Below are 24584 nucleotides of genomic sequence, written 5' to 3'. Positions count from 1 at the left end.
GGCCACGCTCGTGATGTTGTCATCAGCCGTGGAACCCGCTGGTAACTTATGGCGAAGGCGTGGCTCCGAGGTGAGGTATGCCTGCCGAAGGGGGTGCCCGGCGGACACCGGCGCAAGGCGGGAATTCAACCCAGACGTCGGTATCGGGAACAGTTATTCCGAACTGGGATCCCCTCGTTTCCGTCGCTCCTCACAGAAAAAGTCGGCCCAGAGTGATTACAATGTGGTGCAAATCCAAAAAAGAAAACAAATTTCCAGAGATGCAGAACTGGCAGCTATGGGTCTGTCGAGTATTTTCGGTAAGAGACGCCAGAAACGCTGTCTTAATATCGTTAGGATGGGTGGTGATGCTACTGGGTAGATGCTGCACTGCTGTGATCACTGTGACTGCTTGCGGGAAATCTAAAGATCTATTAACCTAACTTCACAGCTGCCACTGCATGGCCTATTCTTGGTGAAAGCTGTGCCTGCTGAAGTTAACCAATTAAACGGTATCTGCTATCTTTCCCTCAGCTCTCCAAGATACTCGATTATTAAGGGCGAGAGCTGGCCTTCTGTTTTAATCGCTCTAATGCTGAGCAGCATATCCATTAGATCGCAAGCCATTTGAGCTTTGAGTGCTTCACCTGCTGACTGAGCTTGACGAAGGAAGATGGGTTTAGGTTGATTGCAACAGGCAAGATCACCTTCAGATACTGCTGGTTCTGTGAGCACAGTTTTTAAGAGAATGTGTGTTGCCTCGTCTTTGAGGATTCTAGTGTCTAGCCTCCAGGGGGGAGCTCTATTAAAGCGCCCATCACTGGTTCGGATCGTCAGTAAAATCGGTTTTTTATCAGTCACAATAAGAGTATCATTGGGAAAGGATATAACAGATCGGTTACAGCTGCCACTAAGTGCTGAGTCATTGAACCTGTCTAGGTGACTTCCTGCCACTAAGTGCTGAGTCATTGAACCTGTCTAGGCGACTTTCGGATTGCCTCTGGTGCCATGTAGCCTTAAACTCGCCTCCTCTCAACTCCACCCGTGCATCAAGCAGGTTGAAGTCACTGATGATCGATGAAAGGTCAGTGGTGTTCCATGTTAGGCGGCCCTTGCCAGGGCCCTAACATCGCGGTAGCTGTCAGTGACGCAGTTGAAGTCTTCGCATAGTATGGTTGGTCCGGAGTTGAATAAGTGGGGGCCAGTAGAACAGAAGAAATGGTTAGCAGCATTCGCGTGCATCGGTGCATGAATGTTAATAATCCGAAACCTGCTGCTACCCTGCATGAAATTAAATACTAGCAGCCTGCTATTGAACTGACACCAGTAAACCGTAGGCTCAGGTTTAGGGCTACGACCCTTACTCCTTGAGCCTGGGAGGGGGCAAGTGAAAAGTAAGCGGGAACTTTAAAGGCCTCCTTCAACTGTTTAACGTCCTCTGTAGAATAAAAATTCATCTCTTGTAGAAAAACCAGGTCCAGTCTACACTGCCTAACAAAACACATGACGTCACCTTGTTTGTCTAGACATTTTCTTCTTCTTTTGAAAAGCGTTTGGGTTGCTCTTCTTTCCCTTGACGGGGGCGCACTCGACATACTTGTTTGAGACGGTGAGTGAGCAGATGCCTGTCTTCTAGTCTTCTTCAGCAGCCATGCGCACGGAGCTGCTGCAACCGAGCAACTGCATCTGATAGTGGTAATTGAACAGTTCACCGCATCAACAGATTTTTCCTCTAAACAAAAGTGCTCCATTCAAATCGGAACTGTGCCTTAAGCCGTCCAAGGGCAGTCTCCAGCACTCATCTTCTCTTCGACAAGTTATATTTGAAAACTGCTTTACTTGTGCAACCTGTAGCATTTTCATATGGCTTCTTCAGGTTCGGCATCAAGGGGAACGCTGAATCGCACAGTATGATGGGCGGAACGTGGGTGCCCTCAATCAGTACGAGTGGTCATCAGAAACCATCGCTTTCAACTGTTTTGAAAAACTGAACGTCCATACACATGGGCGTCGCGGTATCTTCCTGGACTGCCAACATTTATGTACCGGAAACGGTGCTGGTGGTCTCGTCTCAAGCACTGCCAGCAGCATTATGCTGAACCTGCATGAGACAAGAAAATAACGTTTGGCACCGAGAAAAAATCACAAGATTCGTGTTTTCACATACTCCCTGCTTCCTGCTTGTAGTGTTGTTGCACTTACACACAGCACAATAAACCGTGGTCACAAACGATAGCTACTTTCCCATGCAAGTCGTGCAGCAACAACTGCCGCAACGCTGGCTAACGCAGTCGAGACATGCCTTGCTCCTAACCAATGGTGGACCGGAAGCGGCCGTTCTCATCACCTGGTGGCTGGAGCCAGTCCAGTTAGCACATCCAGTGGCTGGACTGGCTTGCTAGTGAATGCTTCCTATAGATATGCATGTTTCAAGCACTTTGCAGTACAGGGGTAACTTTTCCTTAATAAAAAACAGTCATAGAAAACCCGAGGTTCCAAGTGTACAACATAATCAGGACATCGTGGTTCACCTTAGCGTCAAAGCATGTACGCAGCAGGTCAGCTTTGTAACTCAAGCTCCTTTCCACACAAACCGAAAAACATCGTGCGCTACACACATGTGCGGCCTATACCTCAACACATGTTACATCTTATTGAAAACATTTCAAGTGGGCGCTCTGGCAGTGTCAGTAGCACAAGCCAAGGCGCACATCATCCCGTTCACATAATACTAGTTACGTTCTCCTATCAAGCAAAAAGTACACTAAACCCGCGAGTGCTTTGTGTTAACACTAGGCCTAGGGGGCCCACGCTAATATGCACAGTTTTGTGAAAAACCGCCAGTCCCTTCAGTGCATATTCGGGGGCTGATCGTCCTTACTGGCCTCTCGGCCGGCATACAATTGATTGCACATTTACAAAATAGTTACAGGTAGCATATCCAACACTGTGTGTACCTTCCACCCAGTGTAGTTGCACGGAAAGACAAAGGTGTACTACAAAACCTCTCGGGGTGCGCCGTGAAACCGTGGCAGGTACACCCATTTCAAAATGCACACAATCTCCAGGGGCCTGCCTTCGCTGCTTATTATGCGCTCCGCACTGCACTTATGCATGCACAGGTCGCAAGGGACGGAGCTCATTATGCTCTCTCGCCTCCGTCGCGGCCCGCACGGGTTTGTTTACATCCGCGAGACGCGCCGTTCTACGCGCTGAGAGCATTAACATGGGGCGATGCTGACCTGCACCTGGTTGTCCTCAATCTTAAACACGGTGGACCAGCGCTGGAGGAAAGCTTGCTCCACCAGAGTGGGGAACTCAGTTTCGAGGTGATGTATCAGGCGTGCTCGTATGTTCCACAGGAGTGGAAACATCGTGCGCTGCGGCTGTGCGTGTAGTGCTGCAACCCCGCATCTGCTCCATAACACCCACACTCCCACACACACACCAAAAACACTGTGAAAGCGTCGCACGAGCGTGTGTATGCGTCGACCGCGATGCCGGAGGTGCGCGTGAGCAACTTCCAGAAGGTTGTCGCTACTCGGCACTGTTTGAGCGCGTGTCCGACGCTTTCGGCTTGCCCGCACTGGGGGCACCGCGCGGTTCGCGTGACTCCCCACGCCGCCAAGGTGTCGCCCGTTGGGAGGACCCCCCAACCCCTTTTCCAGCTGAAATCTCGAACTTCTGGAGGCAAAACACGCGAGGTGAGTTGCCTCCAGTTCACGCTGCGGGCCTTCTTGCGTTCGGCGTCGCTGAGTGCCTGAATGGCCAGCGCCTCGCACACTTTCGTGGGCCGCGTGTTGCGCCAGTCTACCTCTGGCAGGTTCTGGTTCTCTGCTAACATGCCTAGGGCGGCCGTCACATGCCTGTAAAAAGCGGGTGGATCTTCCGCGCTGGGTCCTACCAACCTGTCACGAAAGAAGTCGCGCCGCACCGTGCCCAGGAAGTACTGAAGCAGAGCCCTGCCTTGGTAATCGCGTCTGCTACGAGTCAACGGGGAGTCAACAATAGCAGCACTCAGGATAACACTCAGCTCCAAGATTCGCTTCAAGATGCAACACTATACATCTAAGAAATGCTGTAAAAGGTGGAGTCCGCATTATGAACACATGGAGGAAACTTGTTCCTCGGCTGGCCAAGCGACCGCGCTGCACCATCACCCGAGCTATATGGAAAATTGTGTATATAAAATTGCAAAGCTGAAGTTTGCTTTTGTTTAGGTGCCGAGCTCAATAGTGTGCATATATGCTTGCCCATCCTTTGCGCTTCTCCTTTTTAGGCTCTAAAACTCCATTCACATGGCCAGTTCTAGGCACCACCCTTCTCCGTGTTAGCGCACAGACATTTTAGGAGGGAAAAGATGGTAATGATGATTTGGGTTCAGTGGCACAAGGTTTTATGTGGGAAAACAGTGCCAAAAATAACAGCAGCTCGTCATGGTGCTCATCAAGAGTCGCCTCACTCCCTCCGGGCTATCGTCTGGTAGTTCTGTACGTGTGGACGGGCCACCAAGCTGGACCATCCAGTGACGTTTTATAATGCCATATCTGTCGATCGCTGCTGGCCCCTTTTTCTGTCATGCCATTCCCGCCTTAGCATCGCATGGAGGAATTCAAACAAATAAGTCATTCAGATTCTACTCGAATCAACATCTTCTCAGAATTTGTGGTTTCCCCAGTGCTTGTAGTCAATACTGCCCATTCAGTAACAAATGCTTTTTTTTTTTTAAATAATAACCTGTTCAGCAAGTTCTCAAAATGAGTAATAAAAGTGTGCAAAAATAGACACTTTCTCAAAAAGCATAAAAGGGATGCACTGATCTCAGTGTGCACACAAAGAAAAACGGGTGATTAGCTACAAGTTGACAAAGATGAACGAGGCTGCTTTGTTCTTGGCCCTCAAAAAGCGAATCACATGCACTCACCGACCACAGCCTTCACCCGCACGGGGTCCAAGCCTGGCTTCGTGGGAGCGTCGCCTTGCGCTAAGCGCCTTTCCCTCCAAAGAGTGTCTTTCCCTTCAGCTCCTCCGGAGTGAATACATGCCGCAAAAGAGCCCTGGCAAATTTGCCAGGGCCACTCGCACATGCATGCACCAGCTGCTCGAGGTATCCCTTTTCAACTAGGACACCGCCCCCCCAATGTCAACCTGCGAGCAGAAAATAAAACCAAACTTTTTCAGGTCGTCTAGGGCTTAACCAGAGCTCGGGGTGGTGCCGGGCAGAGTGACGGCCCTCGTCAGTTGAGGCACCAGCTTCTCGGCCAATACTGGAAAGATAATTTTATTTACCCTCTGAAATCTTTACAGGTCACCGTAACATACATCCCTTGTATCAGGGGGGTCAAAACGCACACAATACTCATACACAAAAATTAACTTGTACCGCATGTCTCATTTTACAAGCAGTAACCCGAACTCAACAAAGAACAAGGCAGGAAACAACAAAACGAAAGGGGGGTTCCCACACGGGTTTCGTCACGGGGCTAAGCCCCTCACTATACTATCAGTAGTGATTCTACATATCGTTGGCAGGCATATTGCATAAGTGAATACACTACAACAATATAACATGCAAACTACAATCTTCCTATCAGTACACATGTCTGTATCAGTGCAGTGTTTACACAAGAACTCTACCAAACTGTATGCATGAATGTATATACAGAATACAAAAAACCAAAATAAACATCCATACCCTCTAACAAGGAAGGGGGGACCAGTGGTTGCATATTGGGTGGGTGGTTAAGAAACTCCCGCTTTTACCTCAGTGTCACTATTTTACTCTGCCCTCTCCCCTAACTGCCCACAAAGGCTCGCCCGTCACGTACTGTTCACGGGTGCTTGCCTCAGCAGGACCATCCTACTGTCTCCGAAGAAAAAGTAGAAGTACCGGGTAGAACCCAGCAGTGAGGGAGGCAAGCTAGATCGCAAATCGCTTAAGTCAACACATGAGGGAATTCGATTTTCACCTGGACTCGTCCATTTATCACCTGTAGATATTGGCAGGACCAACGGCGCAGGAACTCCTCTTCTCCCAGCCAAAAAAGCTGGCCTGACAGAAATACTCGAAGTTCTTGCCTAAACTGGCACAACAGGGGCCACTGGAGCCGTAGCCGCCTGTTTTGAGCCACCACCTTGCTGCGATTTCGCCACAGTACGCATTCCCCTAAGGCGAGGCGCAGCCTCGCCATGACCTCACGGGGGCACCTGTTCCCTGCGTGGTACTGAGCCAACCTCATGCCTGGCGCCACTCTTTGTAGAATGCGCCAGAAGCACCTTGCTACAACACATGTTGAGACAGCGTGCTCTGTAGTTTCCTGGCATCTGCAGTCTGGGCACGCGGCCTCATCGGTTATATCCCAGCGGAACAGTCGGTCTTTGGTTGGTAAAATGCGCCAAGCGCGTTGCCACTGGAAGGCTTTCACTTTGTCGGGCAGGTTGCCAAGCGCGAGTTCCTTCCAGGGAAACTCCGGTGGCTCCACCCTCTGCGCCGCTCTTTTCACCACCAGTTGTTCGCACAACCTTGCAGGCTGTGTACCCCTCACATCAGTGGTGGGATCCATGGTGAGCAGCTCCCGGTGGAGGCTCAGGATAGACTTGTACTACACTCGGGTGGTCTCTGCACTGGGGTGCAAGCTTCCCCGTAGGTGTGGGGCCAGGGTTTGCCTTGCCGGGCCCATAAAGTGGAGCGCAAGTTTCCTTGCTGGGCACTCGACATCATCAACCACATTCAAAATTACCCTCCGGGCCAAGAGCCGGGCCATCGTACTCGCATATGGGAGGCCGAGGACCCAAGCTGCCTTGGGAGGTGCACCGCGTCCCTAGCTAGCCTCTCGGTATTGCCCTCCCAGTAGAAACTAAATAACACACCCTACTGAGTCTCTGCACCTCTTGTTCACTTGGTAGACTGATTCTCGCGGCAAAGAGGAATTTGGCCGTGAAAATGCATTTGATTAGGTACGCCCTCTCCGCAACTGAGAATTCAAACTTGTCGCTCGTATTGTATCCCTTTCAACTTCCTCGATGTTTGGGGATACGCCTGTACTATCAAAGCGCAGTTCTAGAATTCTCAGCTCGCTGGCCTCCATAAACACAGTAGAACTGCTAATGCCACCTGTTCCAATACGTAGTGTGGCACTCTTATTTGGATGTAGCTTCGCTCCTGACAACAGTGCATAAGCTTTGAAGTCCTCTAAAAGGGGCTTTATGCCATTTGGATCCCTCATGTACACTGACACATCATGGGCATACCCGGCCACCTTTACTACTCCTTGCCCTGGCAAAGGGAGCCCACGAATGTCCTGGTTGTTATCAATGCGGCGGATCAACGGGTCTAACACAAAAAAAAAGGGGGAGAGGGGAGAGCCCTGTCTGACCCCTCGTTTGACTGATTTTTCCTTGGATTTGTTCGTTTATGGTTGAGTCACTAGTTATACCCTTGTGTAAGGCTCTAACTACCTCAGCAAAAGCTGGTGGGAAGCCGTAGGCTTGGAATGTCGCATAAAGGTATGGGTGTGCCACTCTGTCGAACGCACTTTCCTGGTCTAGAGAAACCACCATGCCCGAGAACATTGTGTGGTTGGTATACGCAAACAGATCTCTGGTTAGGGACAATGTTGAAAAGATGTTTCGGTCCGGTACAGAACTGGTTTGCTGTGGGCAAATCAGCTCTGGCCATATATTGATACGTGATACTAGCAAACTCGCAAAGATTTTATAATCTGTGTTTAGAACTAAGATGGGCCTATATGCTGTCGGGATGCGGGGATCTTTCCCTACCTTGTGTAGCAGTACAAGTCTATCCGGTTTGAAGGAGCTAGGAATTCTTTTGGGAGTTAAAATCCCGTTGAAGACGCTCGCTAGGGTGTCCCCTAGCACTGGCCAAAATGTTTCATAGAATTCTGTGGGGAGTTCCTCTGGCCCCGGTGCTGACCCTGTTTTCATGTTTTGAACTACAGCGTGTACCTCGTGTACGTGGTTTCGTCTAGTAGGCCCCCTCCAAATTCTGGGTCTAGTTCGGGGAGCTGACCCCCCAAGCTCCTGAATCTTGTCTGCTAAGATATCTATGTCAAATAGGGTGTCTGCCTTGTATAGGCTCGAGAAAGCCTCCAAAAATACTGTTTTGATGTCGTTTGGGTCGTTGGAGATCATGCCAGGGGATGTTCCGGCGGGGACGAAAGCCCCGTGCATCCTTGTCACCACTTTTATTGTCAGTCAATTGCAAACACAGAAATAGCAGAAATAGAAAGACTGAAATGACGTAAACGATCGCTTCTAAAATGCGATTTGCTTTCGTCCGGGTTCGCTGAAATGGCCTTCCTGATTGCGCATCCCTGTCTCTACAAACATGGCCACTGCCTGATCCGGCTGCTACTGCCTACTTCACGCCCTCAGTGTGCATCGCCGACATTTTCCCTGGTTTATTTTACGCAGTCAGCTGGGTTCCAGGCCAGCCCTTTCCATGTCTCGCGTGCCATCTCTCCTGAAGAGTGAAAGGTCACGCCAAGGGCTTTTACTGCCTCTACCCCCTCGACTCCGCCTAGCAGATCGACCAGGACCGCAACAAAGCGCACTGTCCAGCTCTTCCCCATGTTAATTTGGGCCCCCGACAGCTTGGTATAAGTAGTTAAGAGGCGCGGGAACGCCACAAAGCTGCCAGAGTCCCGCAGAAAGGAGATATCATCTGCGTTGGCGGACACCTTAACCTGCTCCTGCCCTGGAAGCGGGAAACCTCGGATATCTGTGGAGCTGTGAACCCTACGTAAAAGTGGGTCAATGGCCAGTACAAATAGGAGTGGGGAAAGTGGGCATCCCTGCCTAATCCCTCGTCCTACTGCAAAGCTGGGGCACAGCCTACCAATAACTACCACTGCCGCGCTGACTCCTTTGTATAGCTCTTGGACCCTGTCAACAAACTCGGAAGGGTAACCAAACCCTTGCAACACGACGAACAAATAGCGGTGCTCCACCCGATCAAAAGCTTTCGCCTAGTCAAGTGAAAGGAAGAAGCTGCTAATTCCCGTCCGTGACGCAAATGTAAACAAATCCCGAGTTAGGCTAAGTGCCGTAGTGATGGTGCGCCCTGGCACACTACACACCTCGGCCTGGCTCACTACGTGCGGCAGGGTCTCGCCTATGCGCCTAGCTAGTATGGTGGTAACTAGCTTGTAATCAGTGTTCAAGAGGCAAATAGGCCGGTATGCTTTCGGATCGGAAGCTTCGCCACCCGGTTTGAGTAGTAAAAGTACTCTGCCCTCGTTAAAGACAACCGGCTCGTGCCCTTGCGCGAGGAAGTTGTTGACCATCTCGAGCAAAGGGTGTCTGAGCACGTTAAAGAACGTTTTGTAGAAGCCCAACGGAAGGCCGTCAGGCCCCGGGGCTGAGGACACGTTCATAGACCGCACGGTTTCCTATAACTCTGGCATCATAACTGGCTTGGCTAATAGCTCCGCCAAATCATCAGGTACTTGGGGGAGTTCCCCACAAAACATATAAACCTCCTGAGCAAAGTCAGGAGGTGCCCTAACACTGCCCTCAGACCTAAACAGTGAGCTAAAATACCCTCTAAAGGTGGAGACAATGTCGTGTGGCCTGTCACTTTCCTCGCCGCTCGGGAGTACCACGTGAGGGACGTAAGTGCGGCCCTGTTCTGCAGAGCCAGCCCTCAGCTATGGGCCTGCCCTGCACGGGCGAGCGACACGCTGCCGCCGACGATTGGTGCAGCAGCCGCTCATACCATGCCCTAAGGAGGCTCTCGTAGTCGCGCATCAGAAAGGTCATCTCTGACCCTTTAATGATGCGAAACTTGTAGAGTGTGTCGTCGAGCTCGCTCGAAATGCGAGCTCTCCGCTGACGACCCTCTCTAATGAGCAAGCTCCGCCAACCTGCCTTCCTCTCCTCCCAATCTAGCTCATGCGGTTCCGCTGCAATCGACGCACGAATGCTCGCCGGGCTGATCTTGCCTCACTAGACGTTGCACTGCCTGACGCTTCACCGAAACGGGGAAGCGGTCAGACACACAAGGAGTACCTAGAGGAAACGAAAGAACACCGCAGCCAATGACGCTGCAGGCGATCTGTGGAGGAAAGTAAAACCTATCCAACCGCCTGCTCGAACTCCCGTGCGACCATGTGGCAGCGTATTCATCGCCATAGATTTGCACCCATGCGTCCTCTAGGCAAAACTGCTTCAACAAATACCTTAAGGCGCCAGCGCCTCTATATGGCCTGCCCTGCCCTGGTCCGCAAACAGTTGAAATCCCCCATTAAAAACGTGGGGTAACTGTCCAACAGGAACACATCTAGTGAGGCAAAGAACTCTGGCGAGTGGTGGCGCTGGGCAGGAGCATACACATTAACTGCGCGCACACGACGGGAACCAATGTAAACGTCTACCGCAATGGCACGCCCATCAAACCCTAAGGTGACATGAGCTTTCTCGCGCAGACTGGCCTTTAAGAAAACAACACCAGAGGCAACCGAATTACAGAGTAAAGAATGCGGGAACTGAAAGCCGGGTTCGGAAATTTGAGATATGAAGCGGGGAACGAAAGTTACATTCCTGTAGAAAAAGAACGTCAACGTTTCGCGCTCGTGCGAAGGGCATTATCTCGTTGCTTGTCCAGTTTACGAAAGCCCTGAGCATTCAACGAAAGAAAGTGCACAAACATTATGATAATCGGTACGCTACTTGCGTTGATGACCCTTAACATAAACAGGTACACAAAACCTAACGGGGTGGGTCGGGCACGCGGAGCTTCTTTTTGCTCTTACCCGCCCCATCCGAGTACGTGGATGGTGTCGGGCAGCGCTTCGTGGGGTCGAAGCGCGCGCTGGCCATGTCCACATCCTCGATGTCGTTGGCGGGAGTTGTGTGGGCGGGGCTGGGTGGTTTCAAGGGGCGGTCTGTGGTTGTCGTCGAGGGAGGGTCCATGGGCGTAGCGGCTGTCTTGTTCAGGCCGCTCGAGCGGTGCGTGCCTTGTTTAGAACCCTTGCCAGGCGTTCAGGCGAGGCCATTGCGTGCTCGCGCAGGGGGGGCCGTCGTGGCGTCTTGGGATGGCGTGGAAACCTCAGCCGAAGTCTCCTGGTTGGTGCTCATGGTCGCGGGGCTGTCCTCCTGCACATCTCGTCCTCCGTCGGCAGGGCCGAAGGGCGAAAGAGTGGAGGGCAAGTCGAAAAAGGAGGACTCGGAGTCACTGTCCAAACCGGGCAGCACGAGCTCCTCCTGTTCGGAGCTTGAAGCGGAGGCTTCGTGTGCGCTGGTGGTTGGTTGCTCCAGAGGGGCCGACTCCTTAGTCGCTGGGGGCTCGGCCAGTCGGGGCGCCGCGTTGGTCGATAGGGCGGGGAAGTCGCCGACGGCTCCAGCGTACGTACAAGGGCGTAAACAGTCTGCGGTGGCGTGGCTTCCACCGCATCGCCGGCATCCCTCGTTGCACTGCTGCTCTTCGTGGCCGAATTTCTGGCAGATCGAACACCAGGGGGTCTTGCACTCATTCCCGTTGTGGCTGGCCTGGTCGCAACGGGCACATACACGTTGCACACCTCGATATTCGCACTGCACCCGTACACCTCGAACCTCGAGAAAGTTCGGGATAGGCTTCCACATCTGCACCTTCACGATGCGCTGGCCCGTCTTGAAGTAGATGAAGCCCTTGAAGGTGGGGTACTGGACGGAAAGTACCTTGCCGAAGGGCGAAAAGGTGGCTCCCAAGTCGGCCTCACTGTGGAAAGGTTCGAGCCTCATCACAGTGACCACGACGACCTGCGGCCCGACGCAGTGCACAGGCGTTTTCACGCCGCTAAGGATGACGTGTCCCACTGCGTTGAGCTTGGAAACGGCAGCGGCCGATGCAACGACGATGCAGAAACGCATGCCACCACGATGTTGCAGGGTGTCGAGTTGGCGAGGTCCGATGACAGCGGCGAATCCGTGGACGATGCTATCAACGGTCGAGTTTGCGGGCGCGACGAAGGTGAAGCAGTGCGCCTTGGGTGGGGGAGCACGGCACTCCATCTTGCCTTGGTGAATCTCCGCTGAGCAGGCCGGGGTAGTAGACAGCAGCGCAGTGAAGCGCGGCGAAAGGGCAGGGGACTCGATCTGCGAGGCCGTAGCGGCTTCTAAGGCCCACGTCATTTTTCTGCAAAAAAAAACTAAGTCCCGACTGCGAAACAGACAGGGTTGGGACAGAGCGCCTCACACTTGAAATGTTTTTGACATACACAGAGAAAAATGAGAAAAACGATGTGGGGGTGGACAAGGATGGGGTAGAAATTATACAATGCTAGAAGAATCACTAATACACAACTAGGGGTAAGGAGAAATTATACAATGCTAAGAAGAGAATTTATACAATGCTACCTCCACACACACATACTGGAAAAGGCAATGCACTAGTGTTTGTTGGGGGAAGCATCAGTGCTTCCCCGTCACATGTTTCGCGTAGATGTCTCTGAATGCAGCCAGTGTCTCGCTCACTATGTCTTTTCATCATGCGGAGGTAGGAGCGGCTGCACAGTTGCCGGAGCACTTGGTTGTTGGCGGGGTCCCATGAACCCAGTGCTCCGACGACAATGGCGTCGACCGTCACCCGCTGGTACCGCTGCTGGAGGTAGTCCCGGATCGGTTGGTACTTGTCGGTCTTCTGCGGCCCTCCAGCAGTGCAGCACGGCGGTTCTCGAAGAGGACGGTGACGTCGAGGATGATGGCCTCCTCCCCACGGGCTAGGATGAGGTCGGGACGCAAGGTGGAGGTGCCCATGGGGCGGTTTTCCTGCTTTATGGTGAACCGGCCCATCTCAGCTGTGTTCATCCGGTCCAGAATGGCTTTGTGGAGGTACGTGAACGCCTGGCTAAACAATTGACAATGTTCTTTAGAAGATAAACAACTTCTTCCCACAATTCTGTCTTCGGTGCTATCAAGGAGCGCCTTGGGCGTACATAACATGTATGGTGTGGCACACAATGTCAGGAGAAAGATCGCCTAGTATACTTGCCAACACACGGACCGCTATGGGGACCACTAAAAGTATACCCAGTGGCGTGCCAGTGTTCCCTTTACATAGAACAAAAAGGCGCTATACTCTGTCCCGCAATTGCCCCGCTCTCCTGAAGTTTTACAGACACAGGAAAGTGGTCCGTAATCCCGGGGGTACCCGCCGAGAGAGAGAGACAGAAACACTCCTATTGAGTCCTGTAGTTTAGCGATGCGTGCTGGCCGCTGGTTGAAGTCTGGCAGCGATGATGGCAGCTCTTGTGACCAGGAGTGTGTGCATGTCCAGGATGTGCAGGCTGCAGTAGTAGCGAGCTATTTTCACGCACTGAATTGACAAAATTATCCGCAGCATTTGAGGGCCGTTGCACTTCAAAGATTTTCAGGCTGTTGTTAACTGGCGCTGCACTTTTACTCACAAGGGGCAGTTTATTACTAGGCTGAGTTACCAGATTATGACAGAAATTTTCGCACTATTTAAGCTTTTCATGAAACTCTCCTTCGCTACATTCTGCAATGGCATTTGCTACCGCCTTTGATAGCTCAATAAGGTGGGCTAATGTATATTTATATCTAGCACCTACAGTATTTAAAGATGCTTTTGCCTTTCCAGTTTTACTAACTGTCACTTTTTTTCACCACATTCTGCGGTACTTGTGCAGAAGTTTGTAAAAAGCCAGATTTTAGCCACCGTTCTTGCCCACAACTCACGTCAAAAAGCATTTTTTTTTTTTCATTTCCAACCTAACAGCGAATATATGCCTACAAGGAAGCCTGTACATGTTGTGAAGTACAAGTGGTGGTATTAATAGAAACAGTATGCAAGTTCTTTAGCCCACTAACAACATGTTGGCCCCCAGACATGCTACATTTTCTAGGATTTTTGTGATACATCTCAAACTCCTTACAAATGAACTTGCTTGCCTTGTCTGTACAAATTGCTGATACCTCCAAATGGAAGCTATCCATCTTGGCCGTATCACTGCTGACTTTGGTTTCTAGAAATTTAGAGTAGCTGAAGAACAGTGTGTCATCATTTACATACTTGATTAGAGCATTCACAGTGTTTAGAACATGCATCTGGCGATGCATGAATTGCTTGAGTTTTTAATTGTGGCTCTCCATTATATTATTATTGGTATTGTTGCCAAATCAGAACAGATTGGCAGGGTAGGCGTTCAATGGTAGTCAAATCAATGGTAGTCAAATCACTGAAACAACGAAAATTCAAGGCGCAAATCTGTCTCTGCTGGTGCCAGCAAGACTTTTCTACAAGTTATCCTGGCTGTCAAGCAAATTTTAAACTACAATTTCGTCCACTCGAAAATAAAAACTGAACGATTTTCTATAGTTTTCCTCGCTAATATTCCTGAAGGGGAGACCTGCTGTAGTGGTACGTACGCCGTACATGTGTGGGGACACCAAAGATTACCTTTGCTTTTTTTGGCGCAATTGTTTGTAATTGCAATGCACACATTTGCCAAGTAAAAAAGAGTTGCCGCGTCTAGCCTTCGTCCTGAGAATTGTTCATTACGTCTATCTTTTGGCGCTGCAAAGATGACAAAAACACACCGCGATTTCAGGCCACCCATTCAAGCATTCTGAACTTGCCGTGGTGCAAACTCTTGATAGCAGATGCCGTCGTGCCGACATGCCTCGGAAGGTTCACAGAATTACTCTCGGATAGTGTCTTTTCTTGTGTGGAACGTAGGTTCGAACGGGGCCAATCGGCTGTGCAAAGTCGTCTCACGTACGCTTAAATTGTACCCAGGTACCATCGGCGTACATCAAGCGGTCGCAGGTCAACATTACTCGAGAGCGGCTTTTTTGCTACCGTATGGAAAGTCTGGCTTGGTCCCAATGCAATACTTAATCACAAGCAACGTTCTCTCGTTTTCAGATAGTGCTTCTAACATTATAAACTCCGGTTTATCGACATTGTTGGCCCAAGAAAATCGCAGCTTCGTCCCACTTTCGGATATGCGGTATGGCTGCAGCAGCAGCAGCAGGGCCGGCTGCTCCCGCAAGAACACAAATGCTTTTTTTTAGAAAACTTCTATCAGCTACATAGCACATTAATTTATACTACAGATAATAAAATTTGTATTTCGTACTACACTTTGCAAATTAATTACAATTATTATGACGTCAATGTGACGTCACGCAGGGCAGAAGCCACTGCGAGGGGGGCGTGTATTGTACCGCGCGCGTGGTACAAGACGCTGCCTTTTAAAAAAACGATAATTTTCCTATCACTCGAGATTACGGCAGTTGAGAAGCTACGGCGGAAATACACCTCGAGTGCCGTAGCGGGCGCCATAATTTTACGGTTTTTTCTAACAGTGGGGTTGTCCAAAAACAGTGCCCGCGTCGTGCCGAGAAAGTATTCGAGCAGTCTCTTTTCTACGTATTCAGGGTCTTGCACGAGGTCAAGAAACCCATGCTAGGTGCAGACGCTGCTGATCTGTTGCACGTTCAATAGGCTGAAACCCCCCTCTTTGACTGGTACACGCAAGAGCGCATGTACAGCCTTCTCAGTTCTACCGCCCTAAAAGAAAGAAAAGAGCAGCTTCTCAATCTTGCGCGGCAAAGTGCGGCAGACGCGCAACCCTGGCCACGTAGAAAAACACTGCCGAGACACATGCTTTGACGACATAGCGAGTTCAGGAAACGGCATTTCAAACCTTGCGGCCACCTCGAGCCGCTTTTCTGCTTTGTTGAAGATCCCTCTCCACGTCTCGCGCACATCGAGGACCTTGACTGCTGCGATCCACTCAACTCTGCGCACCAGATCGATCAGGAATTCGCAGAGGCATAGCACCTGGCTCTTTCCCATGTTAATTGGGGCTCCCGACAGCTCGCTGTAGATGGTGAAGATGTGCGCGAACGCCACGAAGCTGCTGGAGTCCCGCAGGAACAAGGAGACATTGTGTGCATAGGTGGACACCTTAACTTGCTCCTGCCCTAAAAGAGGAAATCCGTAGATGTCTGGGGAGCTCTGATCCCTACGTAAAAGGGGGTCAATGGCTAGTACAAATAGGAGCGGGGAAAGTGGGCATCCCTGCTAATCCCACGTCCTACTCCAAAGTTTGGGCTGAGCCTGCCATTGACGACCACTGCCGCAATGACTCCCATGTACAATGCCTGGAGATAAAATTTCTGCAGCTCTTGTCATACACCAGCAATCTCCATAGTTATTTGTTTACATTCACTCTTACTGACAGGTTTTAATATGTATGGTTTTATCAACCATTAAATAACTTGTTCTCTGGCACTCGTTGCCCTAGTTAGTCTTGCGCCATTAAACACCAACCATCATCATCATATTTATTTATTTAAAATTTCTTACAGGCCCCTTTACAGGGCATTGAGGGGGTAATTGGTGAAGGGTTACAGATCATACAAAATTAATTCACGCGTTACAAAGCATAGCAGCACAATGAATTGTGACGAGGTTTGCAATATAAGTTGAAGTTAGCAGGCGATAACAAGAAAAAAGAAAAGGCGATTTCATAGTGCACACACGATTTATGCCCAGTCGAGCTCGCTTGCTTGCGTTTTTATTTCCTCATGACCTCTGAGAGGGTGCCAGATACTTCCACCATAGAATGGGGTTCCCATGGCGCTCTGTCAAGCTCATGAGTTACACCTCATTTGTTTCTTCCAGAAACGAAATGACTTTTGTGCTCGCAGTACTTGAAACTGTGTTAGTAATCTATTGTGTAAAAAACTGGGTTAGAAAGGAATACAACACCACTGGTTCTATTGCCTTTTTTTCTTGTTCCGTTCATCAGATGGTTCAGAATAATGCAACATTAACTTCCGTAAAACAAGTGCGATTCTCACCTGAAAGGTAAATGCTTCATAATTAACAGCAGCTGGCATTTGTCACCTGTACGATACCAAGCCGAGGGTGGTTGTGGTATTAGTGCCTAATGGCATGTAAAGTGTCCTTCACTTAGTCATATCTGATCACATGCGGAATGAACATCGACTCTAACTACCTAAGCTCATAGCAGGCATGTGTCTGGTGTCTTATCATATTTTGCCCGCCATATATTGTCTTCTGCAACATAGGAAACTTGATACTGGCATAATTGTTGTTTAGTTTTAGTCTTTTAAGCCAGTCAAATGGTAGGGGCCAGCGTCCAATTTTGTCAGCACATGAGCACCAGCCCAGAGGGCATTCTAAAGGTTAAACTTCCCTTTCTTTATATAATAATTATCTTGCACACCATATTGGTATCTGGCAAATGTAGCAGAAGTTCTTATTCAAAGTTTTTCATCGCTTAGAACGCGACCTGTTGCGCTTAGAGCGCCTCTCACTCTGATCGTTTGACTCACGACGGCGCGGAGAACTGCGGGGGAATCTCGTCGGCCGGATCGGGTTAAGCTTTGGTATTCAGCATTATTCAGCACTCTATCCCATGAATTGTTGCTGAGCTAATAAGGAAAGGCAGTGGAGAAGTGGCTTCATCTGCCTCAGAGCGGCATTAGTGTGTAGTGCTTTTGCACACGTTTGTGACACACTATTGTTGGTTTCCAAGTTTTTTTTTCATTTCAACAGTACGCAGGCTTCTATCAGCAGGTGGAACATTTGTGATAAACAAAGGAATCTGTTCTCATTGTTATGTAGTGCTACAATCTTACCGGGGCCTTGCTATTTGTTGAGCTTGTAGCGGAATGCCTCAGTATATAAAATAAAATGCCCATGTTTTGTAGCATGCACATTTATTTATTTACATTCATTGCTGGTCATTCAAGAGACCACTTCAACAGAATGAGACAGGAATGCCCTGCATACTAGTTCCCTTTATCTTGCTTGCATTGTGGACAATGCCACTTTGCCTTTGGCACTCGTGTGATTTCCACACATAAGAAGTGAAACCATTTGAATGTGCATGACGGGTTGTTGCACGCAATGATCTTCCCTGTCTCGGGTCCTTGAAAGAAGCAGTAAACGTCTGCTGCCGGCAATGCCTTTGCTCACGTGTGACCAACTTGCTGGAGAACTCGGGAAGAATTTCTCTCAGGAAAAATTCCCTTGCAGTTGCAAACATCTGATCGCAGGAACGGCCGTCTCTCTTAAGTCTTTGCTCGTTGTAGAGGTCCGGAGTCCAGACAATGAAGTCGCAGTAGTCAACCTTGTATATCGTCATCTCAGCCTGAACTTCGTAATAATACTCATGTTGCTTCGGAAACTACAGAGTTCCATCAATATCCGTCAAACAAGACGTAGCATCAGTAAACGAGGTGGCATCGCGCAGCAAATACTTCAGTTACGCCTGTTCCACAGCCGAAACATAAAATCATGGCATGAAGTGTTGCTCCAGCGAATAGATACAAGCCACTGAGGTGAAGACCAGACCTGGAACATTTGAAATTGCGGTGCTTCTACGTGTATTTGTCTTCATAGGCCTTCAGTGCATACGGAGGAAGGAGGTTCGTCGTCCGTGACAAAGGTTGCCAGAAAAAAGATGGCAATGCTGACATACTGCTTGTTAGCTGGCTCGAGAGTGACAATGTGGCTTTGTATGCGTAAACCGTTTGTATCCAGAAATTTCCTTACCGCTGATGCTGTGTTCACTCATATTTGAAACTCCAGTCCGCCCATGTGTTGTACGCTGTACAACTCGGACGGCGGGACAATGGCTTCGGCCGCATCGATAACATCGTCGACCGACATGCCCGAAGGCACCCGGAGGTTGAAGTAATGGTGGCGTGGCGGCGGCATCCCGCCAGATGGATGAAACACTCCATGACGTGGGACCACGCGAGTCCTCCTGCGGAAACAACGAAAAACGCTACGCTCCTATAGGAAGGATCCTAGAACAGATTTTATTGATAAATGTTTGGTACATAGTGGTTGGGGTTGTCGTAATGGACACACATGGAAAAACAATTCGGATCAGATACATCGAGCAGTTTAGAAGCAATAAAAAAAGGTGTGGTTGTAGTTGATGCACACATGGTACTATTTTGTATAGGGTTTAGTGGTTAAGCAAGCAGAAATATATTTTTTACAGAAAAGTACAGGTGCCGTAAACGAAAGGAGCAGAACGCGCATACCTTGACAGACCGAGGAAGTAGAGGGCTAGCACCCGCTCTGGGGCATCAACGTCGTCCATTATGTTTAGTATCGTTCTTGGTGCCAGCAGCTTCTGCACAGTCTATATGCAAGGAATGCCTGTGCCCCCGAGACACCTTCGGAGTCTCACTGCATCCCTACCTAACCGTTCAGTTCCATCCCCCAGAAAAACCCAAAGACCAACCTAGTGAGCGTCTGCGCTATCTGGCCCTGTGGAGGTGTCAGACGGGCAGCGTACAAGAACCTTTGTAGCAAAATACATTTAATTTTTTTGTTTCTATACCGACTCGCTTAAGCTTTAACCTGAGACAGTGTACTTTTTAGACTACACAAAAATTGTGCGAAAATTCCACACCTTTATTTCCCTTTGGGAGAACCACACTCTTCGCAACATTCAACTTTTTCTCTGAAAGTCGGGCATACCTGTGAAAGTCCTTAATCACCTCTGCTACACTTTCTGTGCTCTTAACGAACACCGACACGTCATCAGCATAAGCCGATACCCTCACAGAGCCTTGCCCTGGGATGAGAAGGCCCTGAATTCTGGGGTTACCAGCCACGTATCAAACAAATGGATCCATACATAAGACAAAGAAAAGAGAATAGGCGATAAGGGACACCCCTGTCTTACTACTCGTTGTACATGAATTTTGCCTTGGATTGGGCCATTGATCACCAGGTCGCTGCTTATATCCTGGAAAACGGCTCTAAGAAAGGTCCTAAATGCCGTATGGAACCCGTAGGCTTCTAGTCATGAGAGACACGATCAAATGCATTCTGTTGGTCTAATGGTAGAAACAGGCCTGCATTGTCTGTATGGTTCGTGTACTGAAAAATAGCTCGTAGGATTCAGTGCGCTGAAAATGGTTCTGCCTGTCACCGAACTGGTTTGCTGTTGGCAAATTAAGTCTTGCCAGGGCCATTTAAGTCTGCATGCTAGTAGGGATATAAACATTTGATAGTCGTATAGGACAGTGATCAGTCTGTAGGAGCTCAGCAGGGTTGCGTCTTTCCCTTCTTTAGGAAGGAGTACCAGGCGCCGTATGCTGGGGCCTTAGTTGCGAAGATCACATTGACCACCCGAACCAATGTGTCGTGTAACTCCAGCCAACAAGCTTTAGGAAACTCTTTCGGCAGCCCTGGTGCCAACCCCGTCTTCATATTTCTCACTACCATGTATAGTTCTTCATTAGTCATCTCTCTTAGTATCGACTCCCCTACCTGCGGAAAAAATCCACAAAGCTGTTATTGAATCTGCTAAAGCGGCTGTTAAATTACTTCACTGCATATTTTTCTGAAAGGTGAAAAGACGCCATACTCTATTTCTTTAGAACTTGGTGGCTTTTTCTTTAGAATTTTCTTTTTAGTTGGCTTTGGTGGCACATACTCCGCGTCGCTTCCTGAGCTGTTGCTGCTAGACCCGCTGTCGCAGTCGGAGGGAACCGTGGAGCGCCTTTTTTGCTTTCCTCTGCCCAGTTCTTTTTCACTGGTCGCATCTGAGGTGTACTCTAAGTATTTGGCTCGCTCAACTGCCTTTTCATACGAGTCTTAAAAAAAACTTTGCTTATTGAGACAGAATTCCCTGTAATAAATAAAACGTGCTTACCTGCCTTGGCTTTCACAAAACATTTCACTTCAAACCAAGCCTCTGTTGGTGCTGCCTCCTGAATAGTCAAGCGACGTCGCTTGCTTGGGTTCTTCTCATTAGACCAAAGGGTCTTATCATGATCTTCATTCAGCCAACTTTTATGAACAATACCCAAACTGCAATCCCCTTCTCGGAAAACGACTGCAAACTCTCCACCTGAACAAAGAACAAAAACGTGTTCGACAGAAATGGCAACACTCATTACCTCTGCAACATGAACAGATGATGCGTGGACAGTCACGCATACAAGGCCGCCCCGTGCGGTGATAAATCAGCCCGCCCAGCACCGAGCGAAGGCCGCATCCCAAAGAGTAGCTAGCTCGGTTGTGCCATCAGTAGCGAGTGCACTTTCCACAGCATGGGGTGCGTGGTGGTTTTAGGCCAAGCGCGAAGCGAAGACACTCCGCGACACCTCCACAACACCAGCGTACCAACCCTCATGAGAAAACGTGCGTCGCGCGACCTCGAATTTTCATTTGAGCGAGCAGCCGCCAAAAGGTGCGCGCTGTGGGGCACTTTAAAAAAGCACGCTGGCCCGTCTCCTGCTGCCCGCACTGCGGACACCAGGCGGATGTCGCTACTCCCCACGCGGCGACGCAGTCCCCCATGTACAAAATGCCCCATCCCCGCTCCCAGCCGAAGTTGCGGACGTTCGCTGGAGGCACCCGAGAAGTTAAATGGGCCCAGCGCGGTCGCCCGCAACGCTCTGCCTGCTCGTGCGTGAGCTCCGAGACAGCCGCAGCTCGCAAATCCTATACTGTGAGGGACGTTCTCGACCACCATGTAAGGGTAGTCGAAAAACAGCGCCCGTGTCGTGCCCAGAAAGTATTCGAGTAGTCTCTTTCCTGTGTATATGTGAAAACGCTGCTCATCTGCTGCACGTTCAGTAGGCTACAGCCCCCTTTTGTTGTCTGGCAGGCGCAAGAGCGCACGTGCAACACTCGGTCTTGCCTCCCCAGAAGAAAGAAAAAAGACCAGCGTGTCGATCTTGGGTGTGGTGAAGCACGGCTTACGTGCAAACCTGGCCACTTAGAAGAAACCATTTGAATGAGCAAACGGTAAATTTAAATTAGGCAACCAAAGAAATACATGGTTATAATTTGCGTGATGTTTCCATTCTTGACAATTGCATGTTTTCTCATTTTTGTTGGTTGTGTTTTTATGTTTATGGACACTGAGGCAATTATCGCCTTCTTTCAATTATTATTGCCGACGTGCCACGTCGTCATCAGTTGGTCGGCTTCTCTTGTTAATTGAAAATTCTCTGGTACGCTGTCTGAAGGCTTTTCACTTAATTACTCAATGGCCTGTAAAAAAAGCTGTGAGGTATTTTATTTTATATAATTAAGTACTTTTGTCCTTTTTGTTTTCCAGGAATGCTTGAGAAACCCGCTCATGCGATGTGTGTGTCATAAATTTAGTTGACACAGGCATTAGAAAAAGTTAAACAAGCAAGAAAAAGTGTGAAGTGGAGAGGCCTGTTTTGCTATATTTCTTCCTAAAGGTAAGATTTTCCCCGTTAGCTAAAATTCGCTTCACTTCAGTTTTCTGCACTTCTATATACTCTGTTTTGTTTTCAGAAATGCCTTCAGATTTACCAGCACCACAAAACTGACACACGAATAAGCTCATCTGGAAGAAAACGTCATCCAAAGTGAGCTTTTGAGCACGCCATGTGTTACAGCAATGCCCTTTTGTTTGTTTTCCAGGAATGGCTGTAAACTCTCAGCTGAACTGCCAGTACAAGCAAATCGATGCGGCCATATTGTATACCAGCAGTCCTGGTGTTCTGAGAGGTGAGATATTGTCTATGCTGTAACAACTTTGTAACTCCTCCTAAACTACAGCTTTCGTTCATTTCACAGAAGCACTGCGGTAACAACCCTATGTTACTGGGTTCATGGCCGTCAAGTATGTCATCAAATTGACTTGTCAAGACAGAAGAACAAGCAAGCCCAGGAGGAGGAAAACGAAGGCGTCGTCTGAAACAGCGTACTTGCGAAATTCAAGGCTTTAACAGTATATGTATTCGGCTCGATTGCTAATAGTACAATAAAAAGCACATGTCCTTTCATTATAAACGGTGTCAGTGTTGTTATTTACGCTAGCTGCCTGCATGTTCCTTGCTTTAAAATTCCACCATTTCTTAGTTTGTTATTTTGCCGGACTGCCTTAATTGTGTGTGTTGATCAGTGTAGGGATCAAATGTATGAATATACAGGTCTAAAATGCCGGTTTATACCTTTCAGGAGTTTATGCAGACGAGGTTTGAACTGCTCGCTTATCATGCCGTCAACAATCGTCTCTCTAGGAAAAAGTTAACTTATTATTTTCATCTAGCTATTGTTGCTCGTATATCTGTAACTGTAAGTTACCTGTACATTGCTGCAATATTATTGCTTGGTAACAGAAACATTGCTTGAACGTCATATCAACAGTGCGCGGATGTGGCCCTCGTGGTGAAAAAACGTATCTATGAAGTCGCGGTAACGTTGTAGGGAGCATCGCTTGAACATTAAAGCGACGTTCTCTAAATGTTACCCGCACGTTGGAAAAATGTAGTTGGAAAGTTACCACAAAATTGTAGCAATGTTATTGCAACTTCGTAAAAACATTGCTTGAACATTGAAGCAACGTTCCTTGTACACTAACTTCATGTTAAAAGCGTAGATCTAAAGTTGCTGCAAGATTGTAGCGATGTTATCACAACGTATGAATGGTACAGGGATATGCTTAAACGTGGTATGCACGTTGCAAAAATGTAGGTGAAAAGTTGCTGCAACGTCATCAAAAAACGTCTCGTAAACGTTGTTCAAATGTGTCCCGCAAGTGGCTGGAAGGTTGCTCCAATAGTGGAGCAACGTTGGCGAACGTCAGAAACAACGTTATCCAAACATTAGAACAACACCCTTCAAACGTTTCCCCATGTTGGAGCAATGCTAATATCATGTTGACGCAATATTTCTGAGTAACATTGCACTAACGTTAAAAAAAGTGGACATTAGCCACGTTTTGGCAACGTTAAGGGGAAACGTTGCAAAAATGTTCGGGCAACATTCTGTGCTACAAGGGAATGTGCGGTCGCGAACTAGCTTAACACCATTTGAGACCTTTTCCAAACCCACTCTCAAAAAGGTTGCTTAAGACGGCCACGCACTATCGGCTGCTTCACACTGCAAATTACTGTTGCTTATAAAAACAACATAGAAATGTTCTTTCCATGTATCAAGGCAGATCTTGTGCTTGTGCGTAGAGCTAGCAAAGTGGTCATAATGGCTCCAGCAAGCCTCAAAGCCTCCAAGAGTGCGTTGCCTCAGAAACTCAAATGGCTCAGAAGGTGAAGAAGGCACAGGAGGGAAGTCAAAAGACAAAGAAAGGAACAACCAAGGGAAAGAGAAGTAAACAGTGTAGGAATAAAAGTCTTCAACAAGTAACGAAACAGATGCATTCAACGCACATCAGCACACAAGACCTCAATAAATTTGTTGCACCATGTCTGTTTGCCGATGGACAGATGAACCAAGCTAGTCACGGCAATGGGCTTTGTAGACAGCTCAAAATTCTTCTGGACTTGTGCAGACGCTTTAAAAATGTAATGAAAATTTTGTGCTTACCATTACAGACATTCTAGCCGTGAACAAAAGTTGATGGTGCCCGTTCTGCACTGGTACTTGAGGCGAAGCAGGCCATATGAATGTAGCCTGCAGTGGAGCATTGGTTTGCTGATCAAACTGTAAGATAAAAAGGACTTTATTAGCTTGTCACCCAGTCTGCAACACTACACATGCAGCAATCAAGAGGTCTGTGCTGCAGGCCATATCACTGCGAGCGTAAAACAAAGCAAACAGCAATACAAACAAAACAAACAGGATGGAGCATCCC

General features: G+C 48.8%; 1 long non-coding RNA gene across 1 annotated transcript; it reads left to right on the top strand.

Moving 5' to 3' along the window:
- The first annotated feature begins 758 nt into the window (after window positions 1-758).
- Window positions 759-22772, top strand: LOC144149165 (uncharacterized). Its single transcript, XR_013318212.1, has 3 exons — window positions 759-22206; window positions 22283-22498; window positions 22568-22772. It is a non-coding gene; the product is annotated as an uncharacterized LOC144149165 (long non-coding RNA).
- The last annotated feature ends 1812 nt before the right edge of the window (window positions 22773-24584 follow it).

The sequence above is a fragment of the Haemaphysalis longicornis genome, unplaced genomic scaffold (genome assembly GCF_048455015.1).
Source record: "Haemaphysalis longicornis isolate Haplotype H1 unplaced genomic scaffold, Haemaphysalis longicornis Haplotype H1 scaffold_8, whole genome shotgun sequence".
In the NCBI taxonomy this organism is placed as follows: Eukaryota; Metazoa; Arthropoda; class Arachnida; order Ixodida; family Ixodidae; genus Haemaphysalis; species Haemaphysalis longicornis.
This window is presented reverse-complemented; position numbering and strand designations above follow the sequence as displayed.